At 44.1% G+C, this 13,609-nt stretch overlaps 1 protein-coding gene across 2 annotated transcripts in view; it reads left to right on the forward strand.

Annotated features, from left to right (window-relative positions):
* The first annotated feature begins 3,863 nt into the window (after window positions 1-3,863).
* The window catches only part of CNOT6 (CCR4-NOT transcription complex subunit 6), a 32,685-nt gene continuing 22,939 nt past the window's right edge, over window positions 3,864-13,609 (forward strand). The window contains exon 1 of one of the 2 annotated variants that reach the window (XM_038150057.1): window positions 3,864-4,058. The gene's annotated coding sequence lies outside the window, so the exon portion shown is untranslated. The remainder of the gene's footprint in view (window positions 4,059-13,609) is intronic. The other variant, XM_038150056.1, reaches the window with a different exon arrangement.

A 13,609-nucleotide genomic window follows, 5' to 3' on the forward strand; every position in this document is an offset into this window, starting at 1 on the left:
GTCTAACAATGCATATTAAAGTAATTCTAAGGCTGCAAAGCCCTTACCTACAAATTGTGTCATCCCAGGATTAAAATTCCTGAATTCATCTATGTTGTGGATATGCATAAGGGGAGATTTCAATTACCTTTTTACATACAGGTCTTCTGGAAACCACTGAACTCCATTCCATGCAGAGAAAAGCAGGAATATTAATTGCCTCAATGCTTTTTGTATGGAGCTTTCACTGTAGTTTTAATGCTCAATAAACATCAAAGATTTATCTTTACTATCCAGCTGTGAAAGAAGATGCTCTAACATTCACTCGGTAGATGGAGAACAGGCCATAAAACTTAAGGCTGAAATCATTAAAAATGCAATGATTTCAGAAGCACAATATGAGTGTTCCAAGTCCTCATTTTTCAGACTACCTGTCATTTTAGGCATATGCCATGTTCAGAGCAACTATCCCACTGATCTCAGCCATGGAAGCCATCCTGCAGTTCAGGATGTATCTATACCCCTGTATCTATACCCTCACAGACTGAAAATGCAGACCAAAATTAGGTTCTGCCCTCCTATTTGGGATCCCTCTTCATCTCCAACTCAGTCCTTCTTTCCTTCTCATTGTCTCCCCTGCTTTACCATAACTGTGCTCTCCTCTTCGATTCCTTTCCTGCCTCTAGTTATGCTGCTTTTGTCACGTTTCCTGGGCACACAAAGTGAGGGAGTGGGTAGGACTGAACCTTTCCTTGGCACACAAAGTGAGGGAGTGGGTAGGACTGAACCTTTCCTTGGTCACCTCTTCTGTAACCCCAGACACAAGAGATCCCACAAGCCACAACCGCTCTGTGCCTGCTCTCCCTCAGGCTGGGTTGATGTATGAGCCATGCAGGATGAAGGATGTTCTTTACTACAAAGAACTTAGAAGTCAAACAAGCCTCTACTGTGCAACTGTCTATAGATATTTCAAGAGTATATCTTTACCAAATTTAGCATTTTAAATAAAGCAAAAAAGTACCATTGCTCTGCCACAAAGACAACTCTCTACCACAAGTTTCACATCCCTCTCTAAGTGCACAGAGGCACCAGGACCCCCAGTGGCCTCCCTGAGGCCTCCCAGGCACACTCCCAGCTCCAGCCTCGGATGTGTGCATTCAGAGATGAGATAATGGGGGGTACTGGGATTTTTTTAAACCACTCACAACAAATACTTCTATCTCCAAGTGTAAGGTGAGAAATTTTGTAGGGCTTTCACCTGCATAGTGTGGGACATGCAATTGTGTGGTACAGGAGATTTGGCCCAGCTGAAGGCTTATTCCACAGCACAAAAAGGCATTTTTGGTTTAGAGTTAATGAATGAAAACTTACACTCAGAGTACAGTACATCTAATGTTGTGTTTTAAACGGTGGCCAATTTCTGCTTAACCTGGTTGTCCTTCTTACTGTCCCAAACTCAGGACAACAGCACTCAGTGTGACTTGGCAGCTCCTGCGATGTATGGAACTGTCATGGGCAGGTAAAAGATTAATGGGAAGGGGTCTCTCTTGATTGATGAATCTGTGACCTTGAGCAACCAGAGCACTTGCACCAAGTATATCTGCCATGTGAGACAGACAAAATGAAAGAGGCTCATGTTACACTCTCAGATCTCATTAAGCACCCAGACCAGAAACACCGATACTGGCACTGGCCATCTGCTCTGCTGTTTGCCTGGTTACAGGTCTGATAACACTTTCAGGGAGCAAAAGTTAATCAGACGTACAGATGAGCAATAGCACTGCTGCACAGGAAATTCAGTGGAACATAACAGTTTCTAAAAAAAAACAACCCACATACCTGTTTTTACTTCTTTCTGCTCTTTCAAACCACACAAGCTGGTGTTTAAAAAAATTGTTGACATAAAAGGCTGTAACTGTACGTTCTCCAAATATTGCTGTTTTTTTATAAATAACCTGTAAAATCATAATAAAGTTCACTAACTTGAAATTTGCCAAATTGCAGTGATCTCCTCTTAATCTACACAGGATTATTTTTAATTGCTTTTGAATTATTTTCTCTCATGTTCTCATTTGCTTATCTCAGTTATTTGAGAATTACAGTATTTTCTGCCATTGGTTCTCCACTTGCAGTGTTGTAGGACTACTTTTGCAGGACTACTTTCCACGTTTAATGTACTATTATGCCAGCATCCATCCCTGAGGAATGAAGGTTCCCTGCAAGCATTTTTCAAGAGACTTATGATCAAGTGAATTTTCTTTGCTGAGCAGCAATTCCTGAAAAATCCTGCAACGAATTCAAAGACTTTCCTACTGCTTTTGGAGAATTAGCTCTGGGCAAAATGATATAGTCTATTGAGGCCATATCTGACCCAGAAAGTATTAACTGAAGAATGTGCAGGACAGCTGCTTATCAGAAAGAAAAGACATGCAGTGCAGGAGAATGACATGTAGAGCTACTCGAGTCAGTTGTGAATGACTGTCAGCTCTCCAGAGCCAGCCAACACGGGGAAGCAGATACGGCATTCTGCCAGAGCCCGTGCGCATCCGTAATGGAGCAGGCTCGGATATCTTAGCACAGGACTGCACCATGTGCAGAGGAGATAGTTTATCATCCAAGAGCATTTCAGACATATGATATGATAAGGCTGAACAGAAATCTGAAGTATAGCAGGATTATTTCCAACCAGGTGTCAACCTTCCTGTGGAGGACGTTCTGTGAGCAGGTTTGGGTCATGCCAGGGTCATGTTTTCCAAAGCACTGGCCTCCTCGGATGGGGGCGGTGCTCCTCAGAAGCTGGACCTGGTACCATCCTCTTTCACACCGAGTTAAAAGAGAATGCCTCGCTGCACAACAGTGTGAGTGCCATTTATTTCCAGCTACATATCCAGTTATACCTAAATGGAGGCCTCAATTCCTATTCGGCTTTCCCAGATCATAAACAGGGTTCTGGGACAGTTCTGGGTATCTGGGACAGTGCCATTGTCTTCACTATTCCTTTGGATGAAGTGGTGTGCACTAAGGACTCATTTGCTGCAGCATCATCAATGCTTCAGCATTTTAACTCCCTGGAAGACTGACGAAATCCTTAATTTGGAAGTCATTATTTAGGCGTTTTGCTTGTGTTACACCATGGATGGCACTTCTCCACCATCATTTCACTTGGCATCTCTCATCATAAAGTCTTGTTGTGCAGGGACAGTAATAATAACGCTTAATGAGAATGTACTTTATTTTTCTAAATATCTTGGTTTGCATCCAATAATCAGTTCATGGAGAAAATTACGTGAGCCGCAACATGAGTTTCAGAAAGGTGCTGCTGGCAATTCTGGGGGACATTTCACAGTAAACATTGTGTCCTGAGTGTGTCGCAGCGAGGGATCCGAGGCACTGGTTTCCCGTTAAAGACACAAACATAGAAGACATGTTGTCTTTCCTAAAAAGCGTTTGGCCTATCACCCGCACCGTGTCTGAGCTCATGCACTTCAAGCGAGTTCCCCACTTGGGCTTTTGCAGGAGAATTTAGAAGTTCTTTTCCAAACAAGTGACTATTCCCATTCGCCTCCCTTGGGCTCCTGCTAGGAGCCCCTTCCCTGCCATGCACCACTCGCACGGCTTTCAAGCCTTACTCCGCAGCCCACTCGTTACTTTCACCCACTTCTCCCCCGCCGCGCTCCTGCGGCCGTACCCCCAAACGCGCTCCAAACTCCTCCCTCCGCATCCCCCCGCGGCCCCCCCGGCCCTGCCGCCCCCTCCCCGGCTCCCTCCGCGGCCGCGGAGCGTGCGCGCGGTGCGGGCGGCCTGGGCAGGTGGGGCGGAGAGCGGAGCCGAGAGCAGGAGCAGGAGGAGGAGGAGGAGGAGGAGGAGGAGAGGAAGGAGGAGGAGGAGGCGGAGGAGGGGGGCCGGCCCGCCCGCAGCCGCCGCCGCCGCCAGCGCCGCCATGATGCTTGTTTGCTTTCAATGAGTGTGAGGAGGAGGCGGGGGGGAGCCGCTCTCCCGTCCGGCCCGCGGCAGGAAACAAAGAGCCAGGCAGGCGGCGGAGCGAGGGCGGCGGGGGGACGGGGATGCTGCAGCCACAGGTAGGGGCGGCCCCGGCGCCCGGCCCGGAGCGGGGAGCTCTGCCCGGGGTGGGGGGGCAGCGCTGCGGGAGGAGTGCGCTGGGGGAGGGGCACCGGCGGTGGCACGGCGAGGGGGGACCCGCGGGCTCGGTGGGGAGAAGCCCCCGCGCCGCGGCGTTTGGGGGTGTCAGGGGGGCCCGAGGCCCCTCTGGACGTGGGGGGGGTCCGGGGTGGGGGTGTGCTGGGCCTGGGCAGTCGCTGCTGCGAGGACGCCCGGAGGAGGCTCCGCGGCCGGGGAGGCGGCGGGGAACGGCGGCTTTCGAAGCGGGGGCGGCGGGGAGGGGGCTCCGCAGCCCCGGGCCCAGCCCCGCGAGCGCCCACCGGCGAGCGGGAGGCAGGGAAGGAGACTGGGAGGGAGCCGGGCCGGGCGGCGCCGCGCAGGAGCCCGGCTGTGTTTGCATCGGAGAGGCAATTAAGAGAAATTAGTATAATGGCATCTGGAAGCCTGAAGTTGATTTTTTGTTTTTGTTGTTGTTGTTATTATTATTGGTGCTGGTAGGTTTTGTTGTTTTTCTTGGCTTTTTTTTTTTTTCCCCTCACTGTGCAGTTGAGTTTAAAATAATTTAACAAAAGGCCGAGGGAAATGACATCAATCGGGGGAACTGCCCGTCCACCCTCCACGCACGGCGCCCCGCGCCGCTGCCTCCCCGGAGGCCGATCCGCCTGGCTGGGCGCGCACCGAGGGGCGGCAGCGCTGCCTGTCAGCGGAGCGCTTCGCCTGCTCCGGAAGGAGCCGCGGCAGCCGCCCGCCCTCCGTCCCTCCCCGCCCCGCCGGCAGCGGGAGCCGCGGCCGCGCTGGCGCCGGGGCCGGAGCGCCGCTCGCTCGTTCCGGCGGAGGGAGCGGCGGGGCGGGCTGTGGCCCTGAGTGGCAGCGGCGACAGCCAATGCGAGGCCGCGGTGGCCGTGAGTGACGGCGGCGGCGGCCAATGGGGAGGCGCGGGGGGGCGGGCGCGCGAGGCCGCGGGACAGGCGCATGCAGGGATAAACAGAGGGAATTGGGGCGGGGGGCGGCGGCGCCGGGGCTGGGGCCGGGATCGGAGCGGCCCGGCTGTCGGTCCGTAACCGGGCGGTGCCCGAGCGGGGTCACTGCCTCGGCTGCGGTACGGGGAATGAGCGCCTGGGCTGCCTGCCGAACCGCATCGTGCGGGGGAGCGGGCGGTGGGCAGTTCCCGCATCCCCCAGGTCCGTCTTGGGGCTCACAGGACAGCCTTTCCTCCTCTAGAATTTTATGGAGAGCGATAAGCCCGGGATTAGACAAGGCTTTAGAAAAGGGGATATCTAATGCACCTGTCTGTGTCTTGGTATCTATGGTGAACACGTATTTTATCAGCATTTTTCCCACAAACATTAAAAATTCGTATGAAACCTACTAGGTTGTAGTCCTAGGTTGGACTTGATGATCTTAGAGGTTTTCTCTAACCTGATTCTGTACTGCTTTGCTTTGTGTAATGTAAGAACTAGATTCAAAACAAATGCAGTAAGCTAAAGGTTTTGTTGGGTTTTTTGTTTGTTTTTTTGTTTGTTTGTTTTTTCATACAGCCATCTGTATTTCCACAAATGCATAGAAAATTGTATCACTAAAAATAGGACTTCATGGATGGGTGTTTGCTTTGTAACTAGAGTTGCAGATTGCCTGTTTTTTCATTTGATTTCTGGGGTTTATTTTCATAATCTAGATTTCGGCACAGTGGGTAACTAATTCAAAATCCAAGGGATTAAGAAATACCTGTGGTATTTGTCTGGCTTAAATACAAAGATGTGCAAGTGTTGACTGGTAATTGTATTGTATCTCGCATTTCTTTTCATTCTAGAGCAGGTCTCGTAATTGGGAATTTATCAACATTTCCACTGGGGTAATTTTACAGGATTATCCGCCCTCTGTTCTTCCTGCTGGTTCATCTGGACTCTGTGGAGTTTGCTGCTAGCAATGAAGCCTTCTGTGGGGGTTTATTCATGCTATTACTGAAATGGAGCCTTCGCATTTGGATTAACTCTTTGTTCACTTTTCACCTGAATCGCCTGGATCAGCCCATGTTTAAAAAGGATCCTACCAAACATCTCTTTTCTGTTTGCATTCTGAAGTTGAACTCTGAATACAGGCTCATGTTCAGGCTGTTTACTGTGCTTGAGTTTTAGAGGAAGAATTGAATTATAAAGATAGATGAAACTGTAATACTGCAGGGGCAGGTAAATACACTTGACATTTTATACACGAAGACTTGAAAACATGTTATGAAGGGTCACAAATTGAATGAGCATGGTACCTTTTCAAGACAGGGCTGTACTAGATATTAGGAAGACGTTCTTTTAACCAAGTGCAATGTTTGTGATGGAAACCACTGCCTTCAAAATGGTTCCAAGACCGAGCAAACTAAAAATTCTTTCCCAACATATGAACAAAAGAATCCATATTTGAAAATGTAGCTGCATAAAAAAATGGTTCTGTTAATCTGTTGCCAAAAAACTTAAATATTAGTGCTTGTAGCACACTGTGCCATGCTGTTTGGCTCACCACTGTGCCAGGAGTCCATGTGGTGAACCAGAATTCTTCCATCCACTTGTGCAGTCCCTGTTGCAGAGGCCCTGGTTCTGTTTGCTAACAGACTGGTGAATTTTAAGTTATTATTATCTGGTTTTGTCACGTCCTTTTGGCTGTACACTTTTGTATGTGCAGTCTGAGCATGACATCCCAGTCTCAAACAGGGCCACATTAGGCAAAGATGCTACACAGAAATCTTTAGGAATGAGGATGCCTTTCAGTCTTCAAAATTGAAGGGAAGTACAAGAATTGACACTTATTTCTATTTTCAGGAAGTATATGTAGTATTGAAAGATTACAGTTGTGTACGTTGGGCTTTAAAAAGCTGCCAGTGACCTTAAAACACCACAGGAAAATTCTCCCCAGACCCAACCACCAGATTTTAGTTCTAATTGCATGAGGCAGAGCTTGAGCCATGCCCAGCTGCATACAAAGTATCTGGGGTTTGCAATCCATATATTGAGGTTTTATACTACTTCCCATGTCAAAACACTGACATTACTGATTCCAGGCTAAATTTAGCCTTCTCCATGGTGTCATTTTGAAAGCTTTATGCATAAATTGCTCAAGCTGAGTCACTGCAGGGTTTCATCTGTTTTGTTCCTTCTAAAGTGTTGGTGCTTCACACTTGGAAGTGTGATTATTGTACAATAGCCTGCAAGATTATTAGCATTGTGTTAAGTGACATAATTTATGTTCTTACATAGAAATTGGGCTGTACAAGTCCACTCAACAAGGGAGTCTTGGCAGAAACTTGGGGACCTGCACTCTCAGTTTCTACATGGAGCAATTTCTGCAGCTGACATCTTTGAGAGTTTACAAATGCTTAGGCAGGTCCCAAAGAAAAAGCTGTTTAAATGCTTAGCATGTACTTTTAGCTGCTAATTGCACTTCCAAAATGGTGCTTGTTTAAAAAAAAAAGATTGGCAACAACTCAGTTTTTCCTTTTGTAAGACTGCAACATGAATCCTTTCGTTAATGCCTTGGAGGCCTTTTTTTCTAGTGTATAAATCAAGGAGGGACTAGGAGCAGTAAATATATACAGTTGTTTATTTTAGAACTGAAATACTTGCTGTTAGGATTCCAATTTATGCTACAATGGAGATCTGCAGGAGGAGATTGATTTGACTTCAGATTTTTTTCGACTGGGAATGCTGTTAGTTGTTCAATGGAGGCTGCCAACTCGACATTGTGATCCCAGCCTGGATATTTGGATGGCTCTCTTGTGCATCTTAGTTCATGTTCCTGGTATGCAGACTTTATTCTGCACGTGAAGGGGCTCCCTACCTGAAGACCTTCCTAAAGTTTTTGTTTCATTTTATAATACCAGTATCTCCAGAGCATCCTTTGAGCTCTCCCCTTTCTTTAGCAAGGCAGCAGGTTCTGTTGGAAGACTGGGGTTTTCCAGAACATGCTGAAGCAATTTGAGTGATGGATCCTGTCACGAAGGTGCAGCATCTTGCCATGGTTAGAGGACCAGGAATATACAATAATGTCATATCCTGCATGTTACAAATAATATGCAGCTTTATTGCTTGAGCTATTTTGGAGTGTATTGATGGGTGAGATGTGGATTCTGCACATTGATCTGACTTAAATGCCTCTCCACAAAAGTATCTCTCTGCACAAATCAGTTTGCAAAGTCAGGGATCAGAAAAAAACTTGCTTCAGAGACAGATTTTTCATGTGATTTTTGCAACAAAGGTCCCGTTTAGCCAACACCGACAAAGACAGAAGGCTTGAAACTAAACTAAAACACCACCAGGGTTGGCCGTGCACTATCTGACGTGTATCACCTGTCAGAGCAAGGAAATGGCATCAAAATGGCTGAACATAAAAAGTATTGGGGAATTTTATGCCACGCTCTGACCATTAATACTTTTAAATATTGGTTTAAAGAAGTTTTAACAGTTGCTTACCCAACAGAGGAGCTTTGTTTGACAAAGCAAAGGTCCTGTGGGTTAAGAGGAATTTCAGTGCAGCATTAATCACAATTCATCTGCAGAGTACTTTCAGGAATGGGAGCTTTTAGGAACAACTAATAAGGGCGAAGAATAATTAAAACTAGTGAGGAATCCTGTTTTGATGAGGAGCATGAAAGATCCACCTCTGGAGATTTGCAATGGCCAGTCATGGCATAGGTGCTTTCTGTATAGGGAGCAGTGGACTGGATCACCTCATGGTTTCTTCTGATTTAGTAGGTCAGGACTTCTCTCTAGTGGTAGAATTTGCAAAGCTGCTACTTTGGTTGCTCATCATCCATGTCAGTACAAGCATTGCCAGAGTAATGCTCAAAACCAGGCTCTGATGAGGCTGAGCAGTGATACTTCATTATTAAAAAACCCCAACCCCCACAACCTCGAAGCCCCACTTTCTTAGCTGAGTATCATTCTTGGTTTTCAGTATTGTCTCACAAACAGCTGCGTCAACACAACTGAGGGAGGTGATGCAGTGGAACATGGGGACAGGAAAGAAGTGTTGAGTTGGCTTTTTGCACAAGAGCATGGTTGTGGAAAAACATTTTTAGGCTTGTTGGTGAAATTTGAAGTAAAACCAATCTGTGAATAATTTGCTTGCTGTCAGGATGTGGCTAGATGGGTAGAGCATCAACTGTGCAATGACTTCTGTAACATCCTGACCTTCAGTTAGTTCAGCAACACTAATACTAACAAGCATTTAGGTATCTTGAAATTGTGTTCTAGGAAGGCAGAGATTTTTTGATTTAGATCCTGACATCTCTTGTCAAGCTCTAGTTCAGTTCTATAGCAGGAATGCTGAAAATGAGCTCATGTCCAAAAAGGTAACTGAGTTCTCTTTTACTCCTGAGTTCTGTTGAAAGACAAGAAATAGTGTTTTGTGTGGTGACTTCTGGTTTTCCCCCACGGAACAACAGAAATGTGGTAAGCATTCTGCAGACACATGAAGGAAAATGTGGTAAGGAACAGGTTGGTGCATGTGCCAGTATTTAGAATAGCTTACTGAGTTGGACCAAGATGAGAAATTTTGCGCTAGGTCCCCTAAACAAGAATCAGTGTTCCATGTATTGCTAAGAATCATAACTGAATTGTCAAATATGATTGGATACAACCAGTGGAGTGGGAGTTGGTATTATATTAATGTTTTGGACTGTAAGGCTATTCTCAGCTTTCTAGACACATTTATAGGTGAGGTTTTTAAGCCTTGGTCTTTCTGCCTACATTTATAAAATCTGAAGCTAAATGTTTTACAACACAGCTCTTCCTTTTTAAAGCTGGTCTTTTAGGTTCCATCTGACTTGTACAGTACACAGTTCTGTAATGCAATGCAATTTATTTAAATTCTTAAAGTAATTAGTGAACCTGACATCTCTTTAATATATTGGCTTTTCAGAATACACTAACAGAATGTGCAAAAAGCTGAATGCTGTGCAGTACTCATTAACTAGCCAATGTGGTTCCAGGGGTACCAGTTAAGGTCAGGCTTTGCTTTGCAATTTGGTTTTGTGTTAGTGTTTGTTTTGTATACAGCAGCCTTTTACTATAGTCATAATTAGATACAATTTCTGATCATTAAGAGCTATTCTAATCATCTGGACCATGTTTGCAGCACTGAGAACATTTGGACATCGTGTTTCTAATGATTATATGTTGTGCAGGGGAAGGGGTGGGAATTTGAGGGCTTTTTATCATGAGTCTGATAGAACAGGTTTGTCTAGAAGATGGAGGAGTCAAGGAATCAAAAGTCCTCAACTGTGCCTTTTTTACTCTGACCATTTTAGACTTCTCTTCTGAACCTAAACTAGTTTTTGTAGCACCTGAACATGGAAGTGGCAACTGCTTCTTTGCATTAGTGAAATGATGGTAACCAAGTTTTTCACACTGCAAGGTTTGGGGGATTACACGTACACCATTAAAACACTAAAACACAGGGCTGCACATTGCTTATCTGTGGGAAGGTGTCATAGGCAGGGGTTGGGCAGAAAAAGTAGAAGTTAGTAAAATGACATTCTCCCTATGCCTGCCACTGCCAGCTGGAGCCAGCCCGTTTGCATTTCCATAAACAAGTAGTTATGAAGGACAAAGAAACCTTAATTAAATTTGAAATACCTGCAGGTCAAAATGTAATATGCTCTTCTTAAAAATATGAAATGACTGAGTTTTGAACTTAACAAAATTTAAAGCCTGTTCTAGTCAGTGCTCTCTAGTCTAATGGAGCCTTCCTGATTTGAAGACAGCAAGTAAATCCTTTGACATTTATGGCCCAGTTTATCTGAACCAGGATGCTTTGCTTGAGTTTCAGGAGGGTTATGTTTCATTTTAGTCAGCTTTGGCTAGATTAAGGGGTTTGCTGAACTTTAACAGCTTTATAGATTTTTAAAAGAATATTAAAACATTTGTCAGCTTCTGAGTTTTCTCTAGTAGAACTTATAAATGCAAATTCAAATAACTCATCTGATCAGTAATATTCCAGAGACACTTACCTGAATTCATGGATATTGAGTTAACCAGTTTCTTGTATTTGTTATTACACATGTTCACATGCATGTTCATGTCCCACAGCATTATCTTAAGTCTGAAAAAGAGGAAGGGTAACTTGTGGGTTTGTATTGGCAGTCGTGTAAAATTACAGTTTTAGAAGTCCTCAAAATAGGATGGAGAAGCATTACATCCCTGATGAGGCCATTAAATCTTAATATGCTAACAGCCACTAAAATGTGATCTTAGGGAGTGAAAAAGTACTTGGAATGAATCAATTGGCTTCGTGTTGACTCAACAGCTTTTTTTATAATTTTAATTTAGATTATTCAAACATTAAGCTATAAATTGGGTTCAAGGGATCTTGACACCTTCCCACATGTTATAGTTGAGTCTCTTGGGAGGGGGGAGTGTTTCAGGAGTTGTCCTTGAGCTGCTGCAGTTCTGCCTGTGCCACAGCTGGCACATGCCATCCCTCCCCACACTAGGCAAAAGGAAATTTTTAACTTGCAGCATGTGTTCTGAAAAATTCAGGTGTTGGCCTTCAGCTGATTTCCCAATCAGATTATTCCTAGCCTCATTTTTTCAATACCAAAGACTTACTTAAAAAAAAATACTTGAACTGCTTTTTTCAAATAAAATGCCAAGATTGTTTGTACTAGTCCACAAATAATAGGTGTTTACACAACAGACTTGATATTTGCCTTGAAGTAGCATACTAGTAGGGAAAAAATAAATATGTGGTTTCTTGCAACACTGGTGTTTTCTTTGTATATATTTCAATAGAGGGATCTGGTTCTTGCCTACAACGTTAAATGTAAGGTTTTATTTCAATAGATATGCAGGTCCTTAAATTTCTGTTTATTCAGCCTCAGAATATTTGTGATTTTAGTTCCAATGTACTGTAGTATGGATTTCTCAATTCTGAGGCAGATATAATTCTTTTGGATTTTTTTTTCTCTTGGGTGATGGCTCACACCTGTTTTCCTGAACTTTGGTTTATCTGCTTGTGTATTGTAGCAAAATATATTTTGCAGATATATTGGATGTTACAATACATTGTAGAAAAATACATTTTTATAAAATACATGTATTAACTATGTGTAGCATAAATATATATTGTATATTATATTGCAACAAAGTGTGCATTATGTAGCAAGTTGTGTTTCTTAGCAGAATGCAAATATTCTTCCATATTACGGTGTATACCTGCTGATAGTTGGGAAATACAAAACCACAGGCATATATTAAGATTTATTAAAAAAAACCCCAAAGTTTCAATTTAGCGTGTTTTGAATAAGACATTTATAAAAATAAGATAACATTAAATTTAGAAGGTTTTGTAGGAACAGTATCAGGATACAGAAAAAACATCCAATTCTTTAGTTTTATGCCTTAGGTGGGTGGGGTGATGTCAAATCATTTTAAATAAGAGTTTAGCTGAAATACATTAAATGTGCCTCACAGGGCACCCGAGGTTTAGCTGGGATGCATTGGTATCTGTTTCCTTTCCTCATCAGGCTATCTTGCCCATGAATATTTTTCCATCAGTTTTCAGTATTGACATCACTCTCGAGTTTGTTGCCCAGGCGTGGAACAGGCTGAGGATAAATTCAGTCATTGACTCAACTCATCAAGCGAAGTGTGTAAATTCTGCAGGGACTGACCTTTATCATAAACCCTGTTCAAGCTGCTGTGGCTTTTCTGTGAGGACGTGCCAGATGTTGCACCTTGTCATCCTGGCCAGGGACAGTGTTGTTGCTTATTTGCCTGTACTTCAAGCTAAAATGTAATTAAGTTCCCATAGAAATTCATGACTTGCTGAGTAAAGCACCACCAGTGATAGGACAGGGAAAGCAGCAAGCTTGATTCGTGTTGGAAAAGCACTTTTTAAACAAGGGGTAGTGAGTCTTTGAGTAGGAAAGGGCAAAGCTGCAGTTTTATAGTAAAACTGAAATACAGCACTATGAAATTATCTTAAAGATTTCTTTCCAAAGTACAGCAGTTATCTTTTAGAGGTACTTCTGTTCCTTTTGAAGAGGGTCACTGTTTGGAGTTGAAAGCAGAAATTCCTGTTAATTCTAATAAAGCTCAACAGTAGAAATTAACCCTTTCAATACAGCATAACACATCTGATCAGCCTATACATTGCTAGACATGCTACAGCCTTAAGTTATCTAAAATGCAATGTACTTTGCCTTCAGTTAGGATTTCAGACTTTGTTCAGTGTTACTGTTTAACTGGGTGAGGGTAGCTGGAAGCAAGGGTTTGCTTCCTGCTATGGAAGAAGAGAGTTTGTGTCAGTGTGGCCAGAAGTGCCATTATGGTGGTGTCCTGATTTCAGCAGCTGCAAATCCACACATGCATTCCTGCTATATAGGAATAATAACACAGGAGTCCAGTCTCCCTCAAATACATATTTTTTTCCTCTTCCCCCCTTAGCCACTTTAATTCTCTTCAGCAGCTCCTTTGTTATCAGACAAAAGTCGGTGCTGATGCAAGAGTGAAGTGGAAATACA

Source organism: Motacilla alba, chromosome 13 (genome assembly GCF_015832195.1).
Source record: "Motacilla alba alba isolate MOTALB_02 chromosome 13, Motacilla_alba_V1.0_pri, whole genome shotgun sequence".
NCBI lineage: Eukaryota > Metazoa > Chordata > Aves > Passeriformes > Motacillidae > Motacilla > Motacilla alba.